Source organism: Lissotriton vulgaris, chromosome 9 (genome assembly GCF_964263255.1).
Source record: "Lissotriton vulgaris chromosome 9, aLisVul1.2, whole genome shotgun sequence".
In the NCBI taxonomy this organism is placed as follows: domain Eukaryota; kingdom Metazoa; phylum Chordata; class Amphibia; order Caudata; family Salamandridae; genus Lissotriton; species Lissotriton vulgaris.
The window spans coordinates 127,899,497-127,924,601 of record NC_141697.1 but is presented as its reverse complement, the minus strand read 5'-3'; the positions used below and the strand labels follow the sequence as shown (position 1 = coordinate 127,924,601).

Genomic DNA, 25,105 nt, shown 5'->3' with positions numbered 1-25,105 from the left:
ATCAGTAACCCAATGCCTTCTTTAGACTGTTTGCGCAGCCCCAGAGAACACTTCTCTGTTTTCCTGAGTCTTTTAAAATGACTCCTTCCAAACATCCACTTCATAAAATTCCTTGGAGACAGATGGAAATTGGCAGCCTGTCTACTCACACACCACTCCCTGGAATGTTTCCAAATGGTTGCATACCCTTTTCCCAGTGGCTACAAAATACTCCTTTCAAGCATTTAAATCTGGCTGTTTGCCTGTATCGAGTAATTTAAAACCAAGTTTAGACATTTTCTTCTCATACCCTCTTAATTTTGCACATCTTGTATTACCTTTTCCTCAGGTACTGTAGAGTGCTAACATTCTCAAATGCCAACACCTGCCAAGCCAATGAGTTTCATTTCTTACAGGGACCACAGTACATGCCTCTCCCTGGACGTTATTTACATTGTTCAGACTACTTAAGCTGCACTTTATATCCTGCCCCTTGACCACAAAGCCATAGTGAGTACCAGACCATTACTTAAGCCTTCTGCCATCCTGAGGCAGAGAACTGCCCTACTAGCACAGTGCCTATCATTCCACCCACTCACAAAACAGCACTGCTTCGCTCCTTCCAGTTCACAACTGCTTAAATGTATTAACCTGTCGTTGTCTCAATACTAGTTGCAGTGGTCTTATCTGAAGGTCTTTAGCCACTGGCATAACTTTGTCTCCCTCAGCCATCCTGTCTTTGGCATAATCCGGAATGTGGACTTTTTGGCAAAGAAAACCAAATTCTTACATAACTACTACATTAATAAAGCATTAAAACCTCCTTCTTTCGCCTTAGACAAACATTCTCTTTTGACCTTTATAATAGACAAAGTTCATCACGTCAAAATGTATCCTAGTGTTATGGGATTATAACTATTAGATTAATGCCACATTAGGCAATCAATCATATTACTTCATATTTGAACATACACTAATTTTGCGTTGCAAAGGCTTGGCCCTTTGTCAGATCAGTCTTTCAATGCACTCAACAATAACCCTCTACTGCTCTCTCAAATCCCCATTGTCAATGTATTCTTATGGTATTAAACCTTAATATAGTAATATAGACTCAAACATATCATGTTGCCAGAATACTGAGGACCAAAATATCAACAAGGTAAGCATATATACATATATTCATAGGTTTACTTAGCTCCACATAAATGGATCTTGACTGTCACTCGCTCTCTCTCTGTCTCTCTCGCTCTCTCTCTTGAGACATCACATATTACATCACTCATGTCACTGGCCATGTCATGAGTGATGTAATATGTGATGTCATCAGCAGTGCATTACACGCGCAAGTTATAGTGAGTCCAACTAACTATAACGTGGGAATTTCAATGGTTTTATGTCAGTAAAATTTCCAGCTAACTAGAACTGGTGTGAAACCTATGCTTTTTTCAGTGAATATATATATATATATATATATATATATATATATATATATATGTGGCTGGCGGCCGGTAAGTTTTGGCGGGAGGGGGGCGGACGGGATACACACACACGCGGCTCACATACACAACACTCACAAACAGGCGCACACTCACACACACAAACATATTCATTTACAACACTCTTTCCCAAACATTCACACATGCACGCACACAGGCACCAAACAATGTAAAAAGAACTTAAATTCCACTTACATTTAGCCAGGTCTGCTCTGCCTTGGAGGTTCCAGGAGGCTTGGAAGGCAGCAGTCCTATCGTCATCCCAGAGTGGGATGAGGTCAGGGAGACAACTGACCCCACCCCACTCTGTGATGAAGTGTCACTGATTGACACTCGATCCTGGGTGCTTCAGGGCTTAAAACTGAAGCACCCAGATGCGAGGCAATCAGTGATGCAGTCCCTCGTCACTGAGGGGAGGACCTCAGCAACCTTTGCTGCGCTGAGAAAGTCACGCTCAACTGAGCTGTGACTTTCTCTCAGCCCAGCAAAGTTCAGTTCAGGCAGCCAGGAGCCAGCGCTTAATGCACATGTGTGTCTCCTAGCTGCTTAAACTAAAAGTGAATAGTGTCGGTCAGGCTGACTTTTGTTCAGCCTGACAGACACTGTTCCTAAGGGGAAAAAGGAGGCGGGCGGGGCTCTTCCGCCCAAATGGACCAGCCGTGCCTGATATATATGTGCTCCTGTTTGTTAGCTGACGTGATTTCAGCGGACTGTGTTTAAAAAGTTTACACGGCTCACCGCCACGTTTGGAGGCACCCGAGGTGTGTGGAGTGACGGCAAGGTGAAGTGGCAGTTTTGGGATATATATATATATATATATATATATATATATATATATATATATATATATATATATATATATATATATATTTACACACACATAGAGACATACAAACATATACACACAGTAACTAAATGCCTTTTTGTGTTGCTAATAACTCTGGCCCCATTTGAGAAATCTCCAAGACACTTTCCAAAAACGTGCTACTGTTTGACTAGTTTGTGCATGGAGCTTTTCGGGGTGATCAGTGAAAGGTGGGGGCCAAGAAAAAGGAGGGGTTCCAAAATGTGTTTTCCCCTTTCATGTTTCCATAGGAACTTTAGACATAGCTACATCCCAAACCACTAAATGGATTTGGCAGAAAGCTAGATCTTGATTCAGAATGAGCTTTTTTTATGTTTTGGTGCAAATCTGTTTCATAGTTTTGGAAAAATGAAGGGTAAAATAATTGTAAATATCACGCTGCAGAGGATCCCCAGAGCCGACCGATCTCATCCTGAGATCTGATTGGCTGCCACCACATCAAGCAGGAAGTGGTGGCAAACATCTTAGTACTCTGGACTCAGTTGTATGCCAATCTATTTCTCCAAATCACCAATTTATTCTAGGAGTTTCTTACTGTGTTCACTTGCAAACTCTATTCCCAAAACCTTCTAGTGTAATTAAAGATGCAAAGTCAATCTTAAACAAAACTGAGAAAACCCTATCAGAATTTAATCGTATTAAGCAAGTGAGAAAAAAAAAATCAAATAAAGTACGAAACGGTATCCAAAATGTTAAAGTCAAAAGTACCTATCCATACCTATTGGATGATTAGTGCACCAGTTGCACATACATACCTCAACTCTGATCGACCGTGGGCTTGTTACAATAAACACAAATGTGTGACAGTTCAGGAAATTCTGAGAACCGATTGGATTCCGGTGAAGGTACAAGTTAGGGCACAAACTCTAGAGAGAAACTTTTTTTTTATTTTTACAATGGGGCCAGGCCCGCTCTCCAAGCAGGAGCAGAGGCAAATCCCAGAGGGGGTTAGCATTACCCTAGGGGATAGGTGCACCCGTCAGAAATACTATCAGTGCCCCCCCCACCTCCCGAGTAGACAGTATAGAAAAAATGTCTATCTTTAACTAATATTCTTCACACTCCAGTACAGAAATCACCTTACTGAATAAAGGTTTGTCGTTTGTTCCTTTAGAAAGCAGCGACGTTTTGGAACTCCACAGTGAACTTTTGAAATGTTTTTTTAGAAAAACACTTCTGAAGCTCTTTTTTTTTTTAGATGGCAACTCCTATTCCAACTGATTTAACTGGCTTAATACCTACCTCCAAATATTTTCAATCCAAAGTCACCCTTACCTGTGGAGTTTCTCACTTATGAGAATCTAGTACTCCAAGACCTCAAGGTATAATTAACAAAAAAAACTTTATTCCATATAACATCTCATTACAAAAATGTGGAGCCCTTCACACACTCAAAATGGATAGTACCAGTATTGTCAAACCTGCAGAGAAAGGTGAAGGCACTGCCCTACAAGACAGACTCAAACATACTGGAAATCCTACTCCAACTTCATAACCCTGACCATTATGCAAAATTTACAAAAGATCCAACAAATGAGAAACAAAGTGAAATACTCAGTCTTACAGATTAAGCTAAAGAGATAGTTTTCTCAGCAAATATGAGTTTTCATACCTCAACTGAAGCCAACCACACACTCCAGTTATTTATACTCTCCCAAAAGTTAAAAACAATCTTGATAGCTTCCCACATCCCCAGGGGACAAATTGTTTCATCCAGCCTTTTGTGCCCCTCACAACATGCTATTTATGTGACAGCATGGATTTTATGAATCTCATTGAAGACTCATCTACCCACAACAGGATCCTTATTGGTTACTCCGGACATAGAATCCCTCTATACCAGGTTTCTTTTACAAGTAGGTCATGAGCTACTGGTAGCTCTCCAGCTACCTTTAAGTAGCTCTCCTGTGTGCAGCTCAGTGAACATAATTAGAAGCTTTTGCTTGGTTGACTATATGTATACATACCAAATCTGAGAAGCATGTATTTGAAATGAAATTGTGTGGTTTTACAGAATTCAAATGCTGATGTTTGAAGAAAAACGGTTACATTTTCAAAATATATTTAAAGCTATTATTTGAGTGATACAAAACAAATGGTATTGCAGAGACTATTACAATTAACTTGGGGCTTGGGGTAATGCATCTATGGCTGTTATGTATTACCCACATAGAGGTATTCCACATTGACAAAGTATTTTATACAATACTGCTGACAACCTTGCTGATGCTCTGGAGTGATCGCTGCTTGTAATTTTTCAAATGTTGGCCACTAATGCAATCATATCTGATGCTTTTCCTGCTACATCTCTAATAATAGAAGCTCAGGAGGATTTTCATTGGAAACAAATAGCTCTTATTACAGAAAAGGTTGGAGACTCCTGCTCTATATGAACATACCCCAATTAAAGGGCATCAACACCATACACAGCATTGTTAGCCGCAGAAATAGAATACACCAGGATCCAACATCATTCATTTTTATCATTGTTAGAACTAGCCCCCATAGGCAATTTCTTTGAATTTGAAAATTATTTCTATTTACATATGAAGAGGTCTTCCATTGGGGCAGTTTTTGCACCACATTTTGCAGTACTGTACAAGGATGAACTGGAACATGGAGTCATTCTCTCCAACACTAATCATTTCAGAGCATATATTGCTTTCTGGAAGAGATGTACAGATGATATCTTTGTGATTTGTGAGGGTGACACTCAGACATTGCTATTATTTCAGACATTGGTAAAACACAACTGTGATGCCCCTAGATTCACTATGCAATGCCATCCATAAGAAATCTCTTCCCTGGACCTTTGTCTGGGTTAAACATGATCATCCCTACATCACCCTTTAAAGAGGTGTGGCGCAGCGGCCAGGGCGACTGACGCCAGATGCTGGGGATCTCGGTTCGATCCCCAGCACCAGCGGCAGGGGTAGGGGTCTGCCCAGCACCATGCGACTCTAGGCAATAACTTGCTTAATCTTCCCGACGGCCCCCAGCGCCGGCAAACCTATGGGTAGCTGTGCGCTTTACAAATACAGGATTATTATTATTATTATTATAAGGAAGCCCAAGGAGAGGAGAACACCCCTGGCATATGTAGTGTCCTTCCCAACCTGGGAGCATGTAACAGACTACACCACACACAGAGTTCTGGTTTGCATATCTTTATTCTTTAGCATGCAACCGTTAAACTGAACGTTTGGTGTTACAAGCTTTTTTAACCGTACCCAGGCACACCCATCACAATACATATTACTTGTAAGGAGTCTACAGTGGACGACTAGAGTCTCCATGCCATAAACACAGGACACGACATCTCCCTCTGTTAAATGTAAAGTGCCAAACAAATATATACATATACAAACAATCCAGCTCCTCGATGCGTCGTCAAGGTGCTCGCACCAGCCCTCGAGATCTAGTTGTACAAGACAGGGGAGGGGCGCCTTCATCTGGCATCTGTGGAGAAGACTAAGATGCTTGACTTGGGCACTCAAATGGACTTGCCTCATTTGCGAGGTCAGGAGCTGATGAACAAAGGCTTAAAGTGAGACGAGTCTCTGGTTATGGATTTTCCAGGTCGTTGGGCAATTAACATATGTCCTTCACTTGCCACAACTCTTAGCAGTTCAGCATCAAACCGAGTCTATGTTGTGCAGGTCTGTTTTTGCTTAACAAAATCTCGTTCTTCCTTCCCGAAAACTGTGTCTATAGCATGTTGGCACTTGGCATAAGCCTTCGTTTTCCATTTACAAGAGGTGTCAGTAGCACGAATCTCGTCAGGGTCAATTGAGCGGCTGGTGGTCCATTGAGGTATCTTTTGTCCCTGAGCTCTCTTGAACAGCAAGGTGGCAGACCTTTCTCAGTAGTGGAATGGTAGGCATAAAGGGCTGGGCATAAAGCAGACTTAAGTCTGATGCCTGCCAGTACAGCACGTTGAACCACCCTTTTCAAAATACTCAAAACTGTCCAACAACGCCATTTGCCTGTGGCCAGATGTGTACTTTTTTAGATTTGATATTCAAACATTTAAGAAAGTCTTTGAACTCTCGGCTATTGAAGGGTGAACCGATGTCAGATTTGAGAATGGAGGGATCATCCCATATTGTGAAAATGCCATTCAGCTTCTCAATTACTCGGTCATGTGCGTTGATAGGCCTTCCACTAGAGGAAAACGTGAGAACTCATCGACAACTACCATGAGATTATGTCCTTGTTGATGGGTCCAAAGAAGTCAACTGCAATTGTCTCCCAAGCTTGCTTAGGTAGAACAGATATGTTCAACATGTGCAGTCTCGTTTTGGGAGACAGGCAGTTACATAGATGACAGGCTTTAAGCTACCTTTCAAGTTATTCATCAAAAGGCAGCAACCACACCCTATCTCTGAGGGCTCTTTTAACTACAGCAATACAATGCCCTTTGTGTGCCAGTACAATAACTTGGTGCCTTAGGCTTTCAGGGATGACACTATTCACTATTCAAAAATCTTTATTTCGGCACATTTGTACCATAAAAGATGCATAAAATACATATACAATTACACTTGAAACTTAATTCATTAGACATAATAGACATAATGAACGGTGGTGACAATTAGAAAAGCAGAACAATGCAATCCTGTGCACAATTTTTGGGGGCAGATAAATCACATTTAATATATCATAAATACTTAAAAGTGTAAAAGGGCATTTATATAAAAAACACAAATAAATAGGTAACTATCCAACACTAACAGTAATGGGCAAATATAACTACATTAGAGATATCAATAGTAATAAGTGTGGGAAGCATGTGTATATACAAACTGTTTATAAAATTCATGTATGACTACTCAGCCAACCAGCATTATCAATAAAATGAAGCACTTGTCCAAGAGATAATAATTCTCATGGATTTAAAACAAGTAAATTTATTTATAATTTCAAACCCATTTTCATTCTTATAAAGTTTATAGCTAACAAATCTACTGATACCGAAAACAATAACCTGGCTTGAATCAGTTTTCAAAATTCTACTAGCCTCTTTATATGATCTTGTGCCTAAATTTAGGCAAAGGGGTTTGATCCATCTTTTTCTAGGCACTACGTAAATCGGACAGAAGAACAAAATATGTGAATCATCTTCTTTTGCCTGATTATGACATAGGGTACATTGATTGTTACTATTTTGTCACCACCTTGATTCACGGACGTTTGTTCTCAAGATACCATATCTATATTTCATATAGAGTGTCTTGGTTAATGGTGGGTACACCTCATCAAGAAAACATTCAAAGAGAGCTAGGTCTTGGAACACTAAAAAACTAGTTGTTAGTGATCCATGAATTCTTCCATTTATCACATCGTAATTCATGTATGCCCAGAATGACAACTTTAAGATCTTCTTTGAAGTTTGATTTAGTAAAGATGGTTCATTCCAAAATTGTTCCAAACCAATTTTTATTAGCCAGGATCTTACGTGTCTAAGCCATAAGACTTTGTTACAGCAATTGAATTCCATGATTTCTTTTTAGACCATCCTTGTAATCTGTCAACTCAGGGGTCGACCAGAGTCTGACCCAGAGCATCAGAGGTCTCAGGATTGCATGGTGGTCAGTACGTTTCAAAATAAGGTCTAAAAGGAGTGGTATCAACTGAGTACTGACCGGTAGTCTTAAAGCCCAAAGGAATTTGTTCTCACCAATTTCAAAAGATTTCTTGCACATAGGTCCCGATAATTCTGCCCCATATAGTGCTGCTGATTGTGCTTTAAACTTAAAAATCTCTAAGGCTGGTGACATTACTTTATTTAGACTGTTGCCATGTTTTTTCATTGTAGGTAACAAATTTGCGTGAATACTATTTTACTTTTTTCAATCTGGCTTTTCCAGGTTAGATTGGAATCCAAGGAAACACCCAGATAGCTAAAGTTCCGTACGTATTCTAATTTGTACCCATTTAGCGTCAGATTTTCCATAATTTTTTATTAGTGTTTATAGCCATGTATTTGGTTTTCTTTACATTCATCTCTAAGCCCTTTGTGCTGCAGTATGCCTGGAACTTGTCCAGTAGGTTCTGTAGGCCCCGGGGTGTTTGGGATATAAGTATGGTGTCGTCGGCGAAAAGGAGGGATGAAACCCTCTCACCCCCCAATTTTGGCGAGTCATTACTACAAGCCTCCATGCAGGATGGGATATCATTGACGAACAGGGAGAACAATGTAGGGGCTAACACACATCCGGGCGGACTCCCCTCTTTATTGGTATTTGTTTTGTTAGCTCCCCACCAGGGCCCCACCTAATTTTTGCATAGTTGTTTCTATGTAAATTTATGACCTGCTCTAAAAGGTTAGCCGGTAGCCCTTGACGCCTAAGTGTCTCCCATAACAATTTTCGAGGCATTAGGTCGAACGCCGCCCGGAGGTCCACAAATGCTACGTACAAGTGGCCTTTTCTCAAAGTGACATACTTCCAGCACCAACAAAAGAACCTTAGGACCTGGTGAATAGTACTAATTTTGGTTCATAACCCTGCTTGGTATTTGGTGAGCACTGATTCCTCATCCATCCAGATATTTATATGGTTTAAAACATCCCTTGCATACATTTTTTGTAAGATATCAATTAAACTAATAGGGCGATAGTTTGCTGGATCATTCCTATCGCCCTTTTTAAAAATAGTCATTATTTCCACACCTTTCCATGTGTCTGGGTATTCTGCACCCGCAGCAACAACGTTACATAAGTGATTGATATGAGGTACCCAAATGTTAGTTTCATGATTATATGTCGCCTGGTATTTTGTCAAATCCCGGGGCTTTCCCGTTTTTAACTGAGATAATTGCTAATTCGGTCTCCTGGATCTCAAAATGTAGGACTAGTCTCTCCTCATTAAAATTTGGTAGTATATTAACATCAGCGAGAGCCTGATTCCCCTCAGGAAGATCGTATAACTTGGTGAAATGATTGACCCAGGTGGTCTCATCTAACAAGACATCCCGAGATCAGTTTTCTTTTTTGTTTCTGTTGCCACTATTTCCCAGAACGACTTTTGGTCACACTCATTTTAGCAGCAGATAGCATCCTGGACCAAATTTCTTCATCCCACAAAGATTTTGCTTTCGCTTGGGTTTTCCTGTATTTAGCCCTAGCCTCCTTGACTGCTAAAATATTGTTGTTATTTATAGCATGGACTTACCCCAGCTTTGCATTGAGACACTCCCTATTAAACCAGGGTTTCCCTACTGCCTTTGAGTTACCAGCTTCATCAACCTTCTTAGGTTTTTTTGTCATTATAGCAATTAATTCCTTAAAAAACCTAGTATGTAAATCCAGGAATGTGTCTCTCGTCTTGGGAGATATCGAATGTTTCAAAATTATTGGCAAAAGATCTATAAATATTAGCCATCAAATCCCCATGTTTCAGGATATATGCCCATTTAACTGTTCGACGATTATTGCTAACTATGATGATATCTGGGATAGTATGGAATACACTTTCATTCTCAACCTCACTCAGGAGTAAAGTCCTACGAAAACTAACTTCAAGTGGGCGATGGTCGCTTTCTGTTCTTGGTCTAATCTCCATATCTACAACAAACTACCAAATGTCCGATGATAGGATAATGTAAACTATTTTACTCTGGCACTTATTTCTGAAAAAGGTAGGGGATTTGGGACTGTCCGATGGTAGGCGCCCATTACATGCCCTCATACCATTACAAGCCATTACCCTTGTGATTTGAAGGGCTAAGGTAGCGCCTGAGACTGCCCCACTGCTGTTCAATGCTGGTATCTTGTTGGCACTGTCTTCATCCTCTAACAGGTTTTGTAACCCTGCAATAGGTTCATAGTTACAATTCATGTCACCGCCTACTACTTTGCTTATTCCTGGATGTAATGCATTTAAAAGTGAATCCAGGTTTTCTATTATTGGTGACTCCCTGTGTAATGGACATGGTCTATTATAAACATTATATACATGTAGGACCCTTTTATCATCAGTGACTATTTTAACTCCAAGCATATCAGGAGGGTCAATACATAATTGGGTGACATCAATATTCAAGGTCACATTCACCCAAATTATAAGGCCACCAGAAGGCCTTCCTCTCACTGATGGGACTGCATTTGTTTGAAAGGTTTTATATCCTACCCTATGTACAGTCTTAGTGGCCCAGGTTTCCTGAAGGATGCAAATATCACTCGTATTGATGTAATTGTTCCATTCAGGGTCTATTGTTTGAACACAAGCCCGCTATATTCCAGGATATCATTTTTAGATCAAGGATGCGATTGGAGCTTATGGCACTAAATGATGCACATCTAAACATAGGGTCTGCACCTTTAGCTCCCCTAGATATCGCTATTTCGCATAATGAACTTAAAGTAGGAATGCAGAGTATAATTTCTCAACCACGTTGTTGTTTCCCTCCCAAAGAATCCTCGTAACAGATGACGTCTCCCTCTGGGGTACAAACTATGTGTGCCACTTTCTCATTTACTTCTGTATCTTTTTTATTCATCGTTTGTGGTCAATCGACCGCCTCCAGAGAGGATAATGTATGAAAACTATTTGAGGTTTCTAAAAATGTGAGTGTCCCAAAATTTTGAATTGGTTTTGGTGCAACTGGTTTGTAAAAATAACCTAGAGGTAGGGCATGAATACCAGAACTTTGAGATGGTATATGCTTGCAGACAGTGTGGGGGTGTGTAAAATTCACCACAATGCAGTCACCTTGTATATCTTTTGGTGAAACACCTATCCACCCTAAGCCTTCTCACTTATTTGGAGAACCAGTCAACTACTTTATTCCTGAGATTAACCCATGGTTCCTTCTGATCTCTTTTTAGGACTGGGACACCCCATAACACCAGTACATATGGGCATGCCGCAGGGGGTAATCTCAGAATATCAGCATTTGGTATCAAATCAGTCCCCTTGGACTATGGTTAATCTTCCTTGTGCTATCATTCCCTGCATTGTCCCAACAGTTAGTTGCCAGAACAGGGATATTATTTAAGGGATTGCTATCCATCGATCCCTTTGGGCTACTCCCCATCCTGTTACAGTTTATCAAGGTGGGACCAGATTGTACAGAACTTTGCACAGCATTTTTGACGTCTTCGCTCTCCGTGTATCTAGCCTCCAATTCACACAGTAGACAAGTCCCTTCCTCAACTATCCTGTTAACATCTTCAATAGTAGTACATAATTTCGTGGTCATCTGGTCTAACTTATCTATTTTACCGTCAAGGGCTATCAATTTTGAATTTAAACATTCATCTATCTGGGACTTTATCATATCTAAAGCATTTTTTTAAAATTTCCACCATTGTGCGTTCTTCTCCTTCCACCCTCCCACCATGTTTGCCTTGATTCAAATGATAATCAATGTCAGTTTGCACTCCGATCGTTCTACATTCCATCTCTTCAAAGTCTTGCACGATACTGTCCCCTTTATTAGGTTTCACTATTGTGGCTGCCTTCTCTTTCTTTTCACCCAGTTTTTTCTCCTCCGTCGTAATCTTTAATTTACCTTTCGACGATCTTCCTAATTTTTGGGGCCTTAATCTTATAAAAATCCCAGCTACCCCTGGTTCTTTATGCGGTGATTCAGACACAGAATTGTTCAAGCTTTGTTGGGCAGTTTGGGAACATCTACCATCGTTCAATTGCGGAGCAATATCCAATATTTGGTTAGCAGATTGTCTAAAGGTTGGAAGGTTTGAGGGGTCAAGTGAAAGCCGTCGCTGCGTCATTTCAATCTCACGGCACAATACTGACTCCGCTCTAGTTATAAAGTCATCTAGTGTGCCAGCAGCACCTTTTCGTTTACTTATTTCAAGCAAAATTGAGGATTTTGGTGGTCCAAATATAAAAATAACAGATTTAAAGATTAGTAGCACTTCCAACAGTTCAATAACCGAATTTAGGATTAGATGTAGCAAATACCTCCGCTTTTGTTGGAGCCAAGAGAGGTGGCCCGGCCCGGCCTCCTTTGTCCACAGACGGCCCGCCCTTGTCCCGGGCTTCTCCCGGCGCGTCCTGCGGGACGAGGGTCCAGTAGCCCCATTATGCGCCTCCTAGCGCCTGGTTTAAGCGTCAGCGGCGTCCTTGCCGTGAGCGGGGATGCTGGGAAGTGTAGTCCGGCGTTCGGTGTGAGCGTCGGAGCTCGGTCCCAAAATCAGCAAGGCAGTGGGGGTCCTGAAGAATGCCCGGTGAGCTAGCTTCCCAAGTTTACAGCGAAACACAAGCGCCTTGTCCCAGTAGCCGCTTTATGCGCCTCCTAGCACCTGCTTTCCGCGTCAGCAGCGTCCCGCCGCGAGCGGGGATGCTGGGAAATGTAGTCCGGCGTGAGCGTCGGAGCTCTGTTGCCGGTCCCAAAATCAGCAAGGCAGTGGGGGTCCTGGAGAATGCCCGGTGAGCAAGCGTCCCAAGTTTACAGCAAAACACAAGGGCCTCAGGCCAGTAGCCCCTTTATGCGCCTCGTTTCCGCGTCAGCGGCATCCTCGCCGCAAGCGGGGATGCTGGGAAGTGTAGTCTGGCGTTCGGCGTGAGCGTCGGAGCTCGGTTGCCAGTCCCAAAATCAGCAAGGCAGTGGGGGTCCTGGAGAATGCCCGGTGAGCAAGCGTCCCAAGTTTACAGTGAAACACAAGGGCCTCGGCCCAGTAGGCCCTTTATGCGCCTCCTAGTACCTGGTTTCTGCGCCAGCGGCGTCCTCGCCGCGAGCGGGGTTGCTGGGAAGTGTAGTCTGGTGTTCGGCATGAGCAATGAGCTCGGTTGCCGGTCCCAAAATCAGCAAGGCAGTGGGGGTCCTGGAGAATGCCCGGTGAGCAAGCGTCCCAAGTTTACCGCGAAAACACATTGATGACAATTCTTACCCCTCTTAATATGATAAAGTCATGTGCAACAGAAGGTTCCTTAAAAACATTTTTGAATTTCTGGTATTCAACATCATTTGTAAGAGGTCGAATATGCTTCTTCCATGATTGTGTTCCTCCTTGAGCTTAAGCATTTCTTTGCCAGTATTAGAAGCTGACCGAATCTGTTCAATATAAAGAGCTTCATGCACACTTGGCTTTACTTTGAAATTGATGTAGGCTTCAGCTGCTTTGGACATTGTGCTAAGATGCTGTGAAAAGTAGTGTGCAGGGTTTTGATCTTTTGCCGGTTTGTGCACAATACTGCAATCATACTCCTGCAGACGCAATCCCCAGCCTCTCGATGTGAGGAGGCAACATGGCTTTAAAATTTATGAAAATGGTGAGCAACACTTGATGATCTTGCTTTCCGTACAGAAATACATGGAATTGTTCACATGCCCATATTATACCCAAGCTATCTTTCTCCAGTTGAGAATAAGCATGTTCAGTTTAAGATAGACCCAGACTAGCATAGGCCATAATGTGTCTCTGAGCATCGGGATGTCCATTATGTTGGGCAAGGATTGGTTCCAGCTCCACTTGGCTTGCATCTACCATGATCACTGTAAGTAATTTTGGTTCAAAGTAAGCCATTTCATTTGCATTTGTAATTGAGTGTTTTAATTTCTTGAAACTTCGGTAAGATTTCAGATAACCACTTAAACAGAACATCTCGCTTTGTTAGTTTTTAGAGGAGCACTTACAATGTCAAAGTCACAAATGTAACTGGGACAGTAGCTGCCCATGCCTAAGATTGCAGCACGGTCAAATCTTCTAGAGATCAAGTAGATGACAATTCTTGTACCTTTAGAGAGTCAAGAATCATCCCCTTTCGAAGAAAATATGCTTAAAGAATGTAAGTTTGTTTTGTGAAATTCACACTTCTGAGCATTTAGTGTGTGACCTATATCAGCAAGCAGATGGCATTTTTGTGCGAGTGCTTTGTCAAGTTCCTTTTGTGTAGTCCCAAACACTAGTATATCATCACTGTAGTTAAAAGCAGGTGACAGGATGAGTTACTCGATGAATGACATCTTGAAAGAATTCTGCAGCTGACACACCAAAATGTAATCTTTTATATCTGAACATACCAATATGCATTGAAAAAGTAGTAGTCTACCTACAGTTTTCTTCCAGGTCAAGAGGATGGTAATTTTTGTTCAGATGAAGGTGAGAAAAGACTTTGGTGCCATTCAGCTGTGTGATCATGTTCCCAATGTTTAGACCTAGGTGTCTCTTTCGACTGCTTTGTTAGCCTGCCGCATATCAACACAAATTCGTCCTTTTTTGGCACCACCACAATGAGTGAAAACCACATCATCAGACCAGTTGATCGCTCGATTATGACATGCTTTAACAATGTTTCTAATTCTTTCTCAACAGCTTCCTGTAAGTGAAAAGCAACTCAATGGTGTCGCTGTGCAATGGGGCAAATATCTTCATTAAAGTAAAGCTGTACCTTCATAGTCTTAAGTTTCCCAAGTCCGAGAAACAATGTGGGTAATTGACTATTTCAGAATGGGCAGTGAAGTTGTAGTTAACAGAAACTAATCCCATGTCAGCAACAGTGTCGAAACTTAATAAGCAGACACTCGACAAAGTACCTTGGAGAACATGAATCGGTGCTTGTACTGTCTTTTTCTTGTGCAGCATGGTCGCCTCAGAGGATTCTTTACCCTGCAAGGCCCTAGAAACTGTTCTGGTACACACATTGGTTTCTGATGGTGTGAGAAGTGACATCAAAGACAGTTCTTTGTACTTTTCTGCCAACATGTTTGCTGACGCGCCATTTGTCTATAATGAAAGGTGTAGGACACCCTTTAACCTCAAGCGTGATTTTAGTACAATGTCCAAAGGAACTTTGTTGCTTCATGTGGTGATTCTTTTCAGAGTTGTGTTTTTTTCTTGAAAGGAGCTAATCATACATGCACATATCGATCTGTGTCTAAAATCACTATCGCACATTCATTCTCCACATTGTCACTCGATGGAGTAACTGAACCGTTGGACCATAAATTTGATAACGATCAAAGTTGTTTCCTTGCCACTTGCCTTAGTCTATGTGGTTGTTTGGCCTAGTGGGAATAGCTAGAGTGTGCCTAGAACCTTCTGGAGTCCATTTTCTTCTCTCTTTGTGACACACTTAGTTTCTCTTTTGCTTTGCAAACCGTTGCAAAATGGTATTCCTTCCCATAGCCTTTGCATATTTGCCAGATAGCAGTACATTTACCTTCATGGGGAAAGGAAAATCCACATCGGAAACACAATTTCTTTATCTTCTGACACATTACTCAGTCGGCCTCTGTCTTTTTGTTTCTGCTTATTTTTCATGCTCATTGCAGATTCATTTTGGGTTGTTCCAGTTTACATATCAGCAGCTTGTCGATCAACAAATTCTTCCATTTTGGGTCGACCCCTGGCCACATACACCGACCTCTCACTAAACATGCACCAATCTAAATCTTCCATCCATTTCCCCATCTGGGGCACTTGACTGGCACCCCACAGCTGCGCGATGTTACATTTATCAATCATGCATGCCAGAGTCACCCATTTCTTCCCGTGCGTAGTAAGATCAGTGGGTTCCCAAACATTCAGGACGCAACGTCGGGTCTCCAACAACACTTCTCCTCCCAGCACCTCCGTAAACTTTTCATGGATTTTGGCCCAATATTGCTGTATTTCGGTGCAATACCATAACACATGCATGAATGTTCCAGCCTCTCCGCATCCTCTCCTACACTTCCCTTCTTCCGCCAGACCCATCCGCACAAGCCGAGGTCCTGTGATGTAGGCCCGGTGTAGGATTTTCTATTGCACCAATCTCAGTCTTATTTGGATAGCCACTACTTTCGGGGAAGATACTGCCTCCCTCCAGTCTTCATCATCTAATTCTAGGCCATCTGCGCCCCATTGCTCTCTGATTTTTACCAGTGGATGGTATGATATGATTGATCAGTTTTTTATAAATCAAAGAAATAGTTTTGGTTGGAACATGACCGTCAAATACCCGATCCTCTAGTGGGGAAGCCTCTGGGGGCGTAGTGCCTCGGGGTATATTTGCCAGTAGGGCATGTCTAACCTGAAGATACCGGTATCGCTCACTCTCTTGCAGCTGGTAAATTTCCTGCAGGGCATCAAATGTAAGTCCTTCCCCCACACATCTTTAACACGGGAGATCCAGATGAGATCCCATCCGTCAAAGCCTTTCGTCTTCCACAGGTTACCCAATCCCTTCGAACTCCATAACGGGGTAGGTAGCCAATGTAACCTTCCCATCCCACTTAAGATACCAATCAACCGCATGCCACACCTGAACCGCATGTGCTGCCGGCCCAACAAGGGGAAACCGGCCCTTCCTAGCATAGAGGCCTCTCGTATGATCTCTGCCCGGCATCTGGCCTCGGTCCATCGCATACCCTGGGTCCTGAGGCGATCCATAAATCCCATTGTTAATCGCCGCCTACTGGGAGGCCCAGTAGTATTTCCGGAGGTCAGGCAACCCGATCCCTCCGTCATACCAGGGTAAAGTGAGCTTGGAGAATGCAATATGCGGTCTACCTTCCCAGAGGAGCTGCCGCTGGAGGGACTCCATTTCCTTGAAATATGAGAGGGGGAACCAGATCCATTGTATTTGAGCGTGTATAAGAAACGGGGAAGAGACATCATTTTGAACAGAACAGTGCGACCCAACAGGGAAAGTGGCAACCCTTTCCATCACGCCGGAATGTAGCCAACGGGGACCCCAGATTATTGTCATGTCGTAGCTTCGGGTCCATGGTCACATAGATTCCCAAATACCGAAAACCCACCGACTCCACCCGCAAGGGGCAGGAGTTCGGGATGGCCGAGGTGTCACCGCTGATAATAAACAACACCGACTTCGCCAGTTGATGGCGAAGCCAGAGTATTTCCCAAATATGGCGAGGACATCCAGAAAGCTAATCAAGAATTCCCTGGGGGTAGTAAGATAGAGCAGAATGTCATCTGCGTAGAGTGAGATTTGATCTTCCCAGTCGAGCGTCCACCGCAGCCCTCTATTCGTCCTGTCCCATCTGACCCATGCTGCCAGTGGCTCAAGTTCCAACGCAAACAACAATTCGGAAAGAAGACATACATCCCTGCCGTGTGCCCCTTCCCAGAGGGAAATCGGCTGATTTCTGGTTGTTCACCACTACCCTGGCGAGGGATCGTATACAAAAGGCAGACCCAACGGATATATTCCTGTCCAATACCCATCTTTCTCAAGACTGCAAATAAATAGGGCCACTCGACTCGGTCAAAGGCCATGGTAGCATCCAATGATAACAGGGCCGCCGATTCCTGTATGTGTGACGCACCAGCCAGAATCCTGTGCAGCCTCCGTATATTGAGAGCTGTGTTACGGCAGGGCATAAAACCAGATTGATCCGGGTCATAATAACCCCGACCAACCTGGTCGCCAACAATTTTTGCTAGTACCTTCCGCTCCATGTTTAAAAGTGAGTTTGGCCTATAGGATGAACACTCTGTCTTAGGCTTACCGTCCTTGTGAATAACGACTATATTGGCTACACGCTGATCATATACATGTCATGAAGAAACGGCGCTAACTTGTTTGCATTTAATTTGTACAGCTCAATGGGGATTCCGTTTGGGCCAGTGGCATTCCCGGAATGCACCCCTCTAATAGCCTGTGCAACCTCATTGTTCGTGAAGGGAGAGTCTAAATACGTCCTGTCCTCCTCCAAGAGCGTGGGCATCTGGATATCTTGTATCATATCCACATTTTTGGCCTCTGTATATGTGTCTGCAGCCATATACACTGCGCTGTAGTGAGTCGAGAATTCATCTACTATCTGCTGTGGATCGGTTATCTTGCCCATGCTCGCTGTCTGCAGCTCTGGTACCAACCGTGACGCCCACTCCCCTCTCTCCAGCCACGCGATCAACTTAAAATTATACTGATGAATGCGTCATTCATCAGTATAATTTGAGTCTCCAACACCGAAATTGATATGCTGATATATTAGTAATACAATACTGGTGTTCTGACAACGGAGCAAGAATATACAAACTGTATTCAACCAATTAATGTTGTACCTGTTCTGTCTCTTTAATTGTGCAGGTCGCAATTATATGTACTTTCTGTCAAATTATTTTATTGTATTTTAGTAGTAGGGATCTAGAGCTAAACCCTTGTCTGTGATTTTAAGCTTTTCGTAAATAAATGCAATTTTATTATATTTGTTTGTTTCTGTTGTATGTAATTTTACACTGTAACGTTGGTATCACAATCTGTATTTAGCTTCTCCCCAAGGGAACCGTTTTTGTCTTGGTTGGATAACCCAAATTCCCTTATCTCCTCAAGGGGTACCTCTCTATTTTCTACCAAATACTATACTAAGCCAGATCGGTGAGTGATCCGAGATCCCCCTACCCAAATGTCGCACCTCTCGGATCCCTGGCACTTGTGACGTCGGCACCAAAACATAATAATCTATCCTTGAGAGGGAGTGGTGCGCGGCAGAAGTGTGCGTATAATGTGTTTCCCCGGGGTTCCTAAGTCGCCACTCATCCGCCAGCCCAGTGGTTTCTACAAAATCCGATAACCACCGCCAAGACGGTGGCAGAGTTCGGGCGGGGTGCCTATCCATATCAACATTCATCACGGCATTAAAGTCTCCCCCCACAACATCCCCACGGGCAGAGTTAAAAAAATTCTGCACAGGTCTCTAAAAGTGTCAGTCTGCAGGGCCGGCGGAACATACACAGACAAAAAAGTAACGTCATCCCCTCCCACAACCCCAAAATGCCAATGTATCTGCCTCCTTTGTCTGCCCAAGTGGCCTGTATGGTCAGTGGGAAGGAATTTCCCACTAGAATCCCCACCCCCCTGGACCCCATGGTAAATCTAGCATGAGCCACTAACTTGTACCCCCCCCTACTCAGTGCCATACAACGATTACCAATTAGATGTGTCTCCTGTAGCAACACTACATCCGGGGAGTGTCTTTTGATCAGCTGGTTAACCACCCCCTTTTTATCTTGTCACCTAGTCCATTAACGTTCCAACTGAGCATGGTAATCCCCAACCCCTGTCTACCAGAAGACATTGAAATGGTACATCATATCTAAGTCACCTGATGCATGAAAAATACAAAAAAAACAAAATTGATAATATTGCACATATTAAGATCTCAATTTTGAGAAAAGCTCGAGTTTTCAAACCCCCCACAACTCTTCTCCCTCATCCCCCCCACCCTGCACCCCTGCCTGTAGCTTATTTTATTTTAATTTTAATTTCTTATATAGCGCAGGAATCAATCCCGTAAGGGTATCTCCGCGCTTTGCCAGCTGTAGAATCATCAGATAGTGTGACATAGGAGGTTAAAAGGACAGAAATGCTTCTTGGTAGAGAAGGGTCTTTAATGTCTTTCTGAAAGACAAGTGGTTGGTGGTCATTCTTACATCAGTGGGGAGCTTGTTCCATAAGGCAGGTCCAACCGAGGAGAAAGCACGGTCTCCTTGTCTGGATTTCTTGGTGGCAGGGAGTTTTAGAAGGGCTTGGTTGCTTGAGCGGAGAGACCTGCTAGGCTGGTACAGCTCAAGGGATTGTGACAGGTATTTAGGACTTGCTCCATAAAGGCATTTGTCGACGTTACAGCATATCTTAAAGTTGATGCGCTGCCGTATGGGGAGCCAATGTAGTTCTTTCAACAAGGGCTTAGAGGGAGTCCTGGCCGGTGCACTCATGACCAATCTTGCTGCTGTGTTCTGGACTACCTGCAAACAACCTACTGCATCTGCGTTTGCTAATGTCAGCAGGCCGTTGCAGTAGTCCAGACGACTGGTAACCAAGGCCTGTACAAGTGTCTTCCTATAGGTGGCAGGGAGATACGGGAAGACACGTCTGAGAAGGCCAATGTTATGGAAACACAACCCTGCAATGTAATTGGTGTGTTCCTTCAAGGTCAGCTTTTGGTCCAACTTCACCCCTAGATTCTTTACATGAGGTTTGGATGTGGGTACTGGGCCAAGATCTATTGGCCACCAGTCTGGGGACCAGAGGAGACTCGCCTTGCCAAAGAACATGACCTCTGTTTTTCCCACGTTACATTGGAGGCAGTTCGCAGCCATCCAATGTGACACTGCCCTCATACCCTCAGCAAAGTTCTCCTTGACTTTGGGGCCAAGGGAGCTGAAAGGGTAGAGGAGCTGGGTGTCATCAGCGTAGGAAACCGGTATGAACCCATATTTCCGCACAATCTCAGCAAGGGGGGGCCACATATACATTGAACATGTAGGGCTAAGGCATAAGCCCTGTGGCACCCCCTTCGTGAGAGCCCTTGAGATGGAACGAAAGGGGCCCAAGCTGATAGATTGTGATCTCCCGGAGAGGAAACTCTCCAACCATGATAACGCTTACGCAACTAACAGTGTGCCTGTCACCCCCAACCTAGTCTACGACCAACTAAAAGTAGAAAATAGAGGAGGGCCCCGGGATAAGTCCACCCCCCCCCCTCTCATGCCCTCCCTACACCGCCCCTGCATAGATCAATCCCTCAAGGCATCTTTACCAACTTAGCGGTATCGGGGAATTATTACTCGCCCATCCCACCTCCCATATACCACATGCCACCATTCAAGCCCGCACAGTCACCATTTTCAACCATTTATTGTTCACCCGCCTCTCCTTTGTCTTGGCTCTCCGTCGCATGCGTACTGTCTAACCAATCCGCCGCCACATCAGGATTGTCAAAAAAACAGGCCTTCCCATAAAGCTCCACTGGAAGACGCGCCGGAAACATCATGGTGTATTTCATGCCTTTATCACGCAATTTCCTTTTCACCGGCAAGAACCCCTGCCGCTGCTTTTGCACCATTTGAGTAAAGTCAGGGAAGAAAGAGGGTCGCATTTTCAAATCTCAGTGGGGACCCAGTCTAGCCGCCTGTAGAATAGCATCTCTGTCTCGAAAGTTCAGGACCCTTGCAATAATAGGGCGGGAAGGCGCCCCAGGCCTGGGTCTGCCCCCCGCTACCTTATGTGCACGTTCGATCGTACAAAATTTGCTGAGGCCTTTAGGTTTGAGGTGGTTGAGTACAATATTTTCAACAAACAGGTCAGGCGTTTGACCCTGATTTCTCGGGAACCCCCAAAATGCGAACGTTGTTACGCCGTACCCTCCCTTCAAAATCATCCAACTTGCGATCTGTGAGGACTCTTGAGGCCTTAAGTTCGTGCATTTCCTGTTGCAACAGATTCACATCGTCTATGAGGCTAGCTGTCTTAACCTCCAATGACTTTCCTTCGTGTGATCCGCTCTGATCAGCCCCACTTCAATCGCGACGGTGTCAATCTTATTATTCAGAGCCTCCATCTTCTGGCCCAGAGACGTTTGGACACCATTAATGGCCACCATAAGATCCGACAATGTTGGTTCTACCAAAGCAGGAGTGACCTCTATATAATGTGTCAGGTGGCCAGACGGCGCAGCGGGCTGGCGCAGCGGGCGCGCCGGATGCGCGCCGAAGCCGCGCCTAAGCCAAGCCCGTCTGCGCCCGTCCGCGGCCGACCGGGGACAGGGGCCAGGACCCCTGCCCAAATCATGGGTAAGATGCCGGACTCTAGCGGAAACTTCACTTATACACGCCGTAATTTGCTGGATCTGGCTGGCATGACGGCCATAAATACATCTGACTGTGCCCACATGGCCCCAATGGATACTTATGGCCCATTCAGCTGTTATAATTGTAGATGGGAATGCACCCCCACGCTGTCCCCTGTGACACTAAATGTACCTACAGTCCCCCTTAAATGCCTATACACGAATGCGAGATCATTACCCAAACATTCCACCTATATTTGGGATCTTCTTAATGAACACCAACCCGATTTATTGTGTTTATCGGAAACTTGGCTAGATGACCATAATATCCCTGATATAGTCACAGCCCTTCCCCCAGACTATAAAATATTGAATGTTAATAGAGCCGATAAAAGGGGTGGGGGTGTAGCTCTATTGTTCAGAGACCACCTCTCATGCAGGCAAGAGACTATCGTGCCGGCTGAAAAATATGAAGTCTTGGCATTTACTGTGTCCATGAACACCAATGTACTATTCGGAGGCTTTTTAATCTATAATCCCCCAGGTTGCACTCTAAATTTTAGCACACAATTACTTACACAAATCATGCCTGTCTGTTTGAAGAATAAGAATATCCTCCTTCTTGGAGATTTTAATATACATTTGGACAACAGTAGTAGTTCCCTGACGAATCTACTAGTGGAAGACATGGCTATCCTTCAATTATCTCAGAGAGTCCATCAACCAACTCATATTGCAGGGCATACATTAGATTTGATGTTCTCTAATATTGAATCTATAGACATTGACCCTTTAATACCACTGTTATGGACTGATCATTACTTGATTACCTTTTGTATTAATCTTCCTATCCCCCAGACCAAAAAGCACAATGTTTTTACAGTAAGCACGAGAAACTGGAAATCTTTCACAATTGATAAATTTAGAAATAATTTCTCCCACCCCTCGTGCACAAGCACCAATATCCATGAGGAGATAGATCTCCTTCACAAAAATATCAAAAATGCTCTTGAACATTGTTCGACCACTCAATCTCGTCATGCACCAGGCAACAAAAAATCAGAGAGATGGTACGGACCTGAACTTAAGCTTCTAAAAAGAAATTGTACTTCCTCTGAGCATAAATGGAGATTATCCAAAACTGATGAGACCAAAGATAACTTCAGGAAAGCTCAAACACTCTATCACAGGGCAATCAGAAAGGCGAAAAAGGAATACTTCACACGTAGAATATCTGAGAATAAAAATTCCTCAAAAGAACTTTTTAAAATCGTCAAAGAATTGTGCAACCCAACTAATCTTTCCCTACATCTTACCCCCTCACAGGAAAATTGTAATAAGCTCAATGACTTTTTCTGCGAAAAAATTGATACCATCTACGCCTCCTTTCCAAATCACCTGACCGAAATCCATGAACAGGATGTACCAACCGTTGCACACACCAGCTGCCATGGTTTCGGCCCGTTCTCAGAAGAGGAGGTAGAAAAGGTTATGCTTGAGGTCAAGTCGGGTTCTCCACTTGACCCTTGTCCACATCACATTTTTTCCCAATTAACTCCTGTAATATGTCCAGCAGTTACCAGAGCACTCAATCTCTCCCTTAGTTCTGCTGAATTTCCAGATTCATGGAAACAGGCCCTAGTCACCCCTTTAGTAAAGAAGGCTGGAGCAGACGTAAACAATCCGGCCAATTACAGACCAATATCCCAGCTACCTTACTTATCAAAGGTTCTGGAGAAGTTAGTCAACAGAAGTCTGTCCACATTTCTTGAAGCAAATGGCCTGCTGGATGATTCACAGACAGGGTTCCGGACAAACAACAGCACCGAAACTACACTCTTAGCGGTGACAGACAGTATCAGAACCAGGGTAGATCAGGGTAGAACAGTCGCACTGATACTTCTTGATCTATCAGCGGCTTTTGATACTGTACCCCACAACCAACTGTTGAACATCCTGGCAGAGAAAGGAATACTGGGCAAAGCATTGGGATGGCTACAATCGTTCCTAGCGGATCGAACCCAATCAGTACGTTTGGGTGACTACACATCCCCTCCACGACTCATAAAATATGGAGTTCCCCAGGGGGCGTCATTGAGCCCAACTTTGTTTAACGTATTCGTCTCCTCGCTGGCAACCATTGGCAAAAAGTGGGGCGTAGAAATGTGCTCCTATGCTGATGACACTCAGCTGATGGTCACCATTGATGGAAATGATGACTCCAAAACTAGACTGACGAACTGTTTGACCGAATTAGCAACTTGGATGCAGGACCACTGTCTTAGACTAAACGCCGACAAATCTGAAATCTTACTGTTCGGCAGAGGCACACAGGCCTGGGACAACAGCTGGTGGCCAAGTGACTTGGGTTTACCTCCCAACCCCACTGCTAAAGCAAAAAACTTAGGTATAATACTGGATAGGGATTTATCCATGAAATCCCATGTTTCTACAACTTGTGGAAGGAGCTTTGGACTTCTGAAGTTGCTTAGACGTGTCTTCCCCTGGGTGCCAACGGATTGCAGGAAAACCTTAGTCCAGTCACTACTGATGAGTAGGCTGGACTACGGTAATTCTCTGTTTGTAGGTATGGCGGATTATCTCTTTTCTAAATTACAGCTGGTTCAGAATGCCGCTGCCAAAGCCATCTGCAACAAAAGAAAATTTGATTCAGCTAAAAGTTGCATGCGTGAACTTCATTGGCTCCCAATGCGGCAACGAGCCATCTTTAAGCTGTTGTGCATTTCTTATAAGGTACTCCACGGCACAGGCCCCACCATCCTACATGACAGGGTCAGATTTCATAAACCTTCTAGACACCTACGATCTATGACGTTAGGAAGAGCAGTCATCACCCGAGCTCGTACTGTCAGGATGGGAGAGCGGGCCTTCTCTCACATTGCGGCAACAAAGTGGAACGAGCTACCCCCCAAAATTAGAACAAATGACTGCTTTGTCTCATTTAAGAAACAACTGAAAACATTCCTCTTCCCCAGGTCAGATCAATAATTTTCAAACAGAGCCGATGCCAAATCACTTGCAATGTTCTTCAGCGCCGTGATGTCCTCTCAGGATGAATGTTAGCGCTTTACAAATAAATAAATACAAATACAAATACCTCTTCTCCTATCTGCGCCCGTTTCGACTCCGCCTGGGACTCCGCCTGGGACCCCTTGGGTAAAATGTAACGATCGAATTTATTGAAATGAACATTTCTGGCCCCTTTGGAGGTTCGAGGCACACCTCTCCTCTCCTATGATCCGAGTCGTAGAGC

The 25,105-nt window shown here is 43.7% G+C and overlaps 1 protein-coding gene across 2 annotated transcripts in view; it reads right to left on the bottom strand.

The window, feature by feature from the left end:
- The window catches only part of EXD1 (exonuclease 3'-5' domain containing 1), a 995,593-nt gene that overhangs the window by 123,801 nt on the left and 846,687 nt on the right, over positions 1–25,105 (bottom strand). The window lies entirely within an intron of this gene.